General features: G+C 41.2%; 1 non-coding gene across 1 annotated transcript; it reads right to left on the bottom strand.

Moving 5' to 3' along the window:
- Positions 1-1,436: 1,436 nt before the first annotated feature.
- On the bottom strand, positions 1,437-1,650 carry LOC115931372 (small nucleolar RNA U3). Its single transcript, XR_004067874.3, has one exon. It is a non-coding gene; the product is annotated as a small nucleolar RNA U3 (small nucleolar RNA).
- Positions 1,651-2,332: the final 682 nt, after the last annotated feature.

Below are 2,332 nucleotides of genomic sequence, written 5' to 3'. Positions count from 1 at the left end.
GATGAGAAAACTGTGGCTTGGTGTCTACTGTGTAGTAGGTGCTCCATGAATATTTATTGAACAGTTCGATAGACCCAAGCTGACGTTGAGTCACATGTCAGAGCTGTGATGGAAAACCGGTCTTGTAACTTCTTGCTCAAGGCCCTTTCTATGACGTTACTATCCATCTCCCTTCAGCCTGAATACGCACCTATCAGCTACTGCTACAACTGTTCACAAAGGGGAAATTCCACGTGGGAGATGAGAGTCACAGGAGGAGCTTTGGTTCCTAAACATTTGCATAGGCATCTAGCTCAGGCAAATAGTTGAAAGGCACATTTAAAAAGATGTTGTAGTAAACAGAAGTAGGGCAAATAAGAACACCTCCTCTTCATCACACACACACACACACACACACACACACACACACACACACACCACACGTTTTCTTTCCTGAGTAGGAATCTAAGAGCTCCAGGTGGAAGAGGAGGCATGGGCAGAGAACGGCATATACCAGGGCAGGTGGAAAGCGGTGACTGACATTTAGTTTAACCAGCCTTGACAATGGTTTCAAGGACACATGAAGCTCAAAGTAAGCAGGGGCTACAGGCAAGGTAAACAGGCTGTCTAATATTCTTATGAGGACGGGAAACATCATAGAATTATTGCAACTCTCTCAGGAAAGGAGACTATGAGAAGGGATTGTCCACTTTTATCCACATCTAGGACGCCATGCCCAGCCCTTCTTGCCTTCCTCCCACCTCAGCCCAACAGGCTCCAGTCTATTCCAAAGAGAAGTGTCTAACAGAATGAGTTAAGTATCAGCCAACTTTTTAAAAGTATCAGCCTGGCTTCTAGATCCTTTTCTGCTTGGGGACCTCTTCAAATGCTGCTGATTATCTTAACTCTGTTGTCATGTTCACCACTCTGGCCATTTTATCTGCTCCCTCTAGACCTCATGGGTTTATGCTTCTTCCAGAGAGCTTTCTAAAGAGACAAATAACATCAATCATCTGCCTATTAAACCAGAGGAGATTTATTGTTGATAGCCAAAATTATATTAATATATTAATTAGTAATATTTAATGATATTAGTTAATTAAGTATATCAGGAATGCTATACTTGCCAGCAGAGACAGCCTGTCAGTGGCTTCAGGCTGTCAGCATTCTTTTGTGTCACCCCTCTCTTATCATTGCTGTATAACTGTCAGCGGGTGCAGTACCCAAACTCAGGAAGACATCCAGGGAAAGTGATTTCAGAGACTGGTAGGAATGGGATATTAGGAACTGTGGGCGCTAACACTGAAAAATCTGGTAGTTTTTCTTTTCTTTTCCTTTCTTTTTTTGTCTTTTCTTCTCTTTCTTTATTCTTTCTTTCTTTCTGTCTTTCTCTCTCTTTCTTCTTTGTTTCTTTCTCTTCCTTTCTTCTCTCTGTTTCTTCCTCGCTTTCAATAATAATCACTCAGACTGTGTCCTTTCCCTTACTGTCCCAGAGGGAGACAAAAACAATCATCAGTGGCAAATGGTACTTGCAGCAAAGCAACACCAAGACCCAGCTTCACACTCAGGACAGAACACTGCATGTCCTCCTCATGGTTGCCAGTGTTCTACACGTTCAGAGGAACTTCTCTAGTAATGAGCTATAGAAATGATCCCTGAAAGTATAGTCTTAAATCTAGTCATTTCTTTTCTTGAATCACAGTCAGTATTTCTACTGACCAGAAATTCTGTCACTCAAATTGACCTGCAGATATGAATATTAGTAAGTCTAAGTGTGTAAAGCCTGTGTTCCTCTAATTGCTAGCAAGCAGAGAGAAGGTCATAAAACAGCTCTTGACACAATGCAGAAAGTAGGAAAACTCCAAGACTGGCTAGTGACAAAACTTTAAGGATGTTTCTTGCCATCTCTTTACCCAAAAACAAGAGATATTTTCCTGCTCATAAAGGTCAGGTGTTTGTGCCATTCTAGCATTCAGTTTTTGTGTCTGTCCAAGTGTGTGTAGGCTAAGTGTTTGAATCAGGCCTTGAGAAGTTTTATAAAATTCTGCCAGATCATGATCCATGAGCGTAAAGATTACGCTGGTTTGTCGATCAGCACATTTTACACTACCCAGCACAGTGCCTGATATTTAGTAGGCCCTCAATAGACACTCCTTCCACAAGCAAATAAGTGACAAAAATCCATGAATGGAACACCCTTTGGAATATTTGCTAGGCTTCTACATGGAATGCCTTTCCAGGTCTTTGCAAAGCAGGCTGCTTCTGCTTTTTTCAAACTCTTCCAATATTATCTTTTAGAGAAGATTTTCCTGAACCCTTCTTTTTTTTTTTTTTTTTTTAATTGAGATGGAGT

This window comes from Gorilla gorilla, chromosome 19, assembly GCF_029281585.2.
Source record: "Gorilla gorilla gorilla isolate KB3781 chromosome 19, NHGRI_mGorGor1-v2.1_pri, whole genome shotgun sequence".
Classification (NCBI taxonomy): Eukaryota; Metazoa; Chordata; class Mammalia; order Primates; family Hominidae; genus Gorilla; species Gorilla gorilla.
Note: the sequence above shows the minus strand (reverse complement) of the source record. Positions and strands in the feature narration are given on the sequence as shown.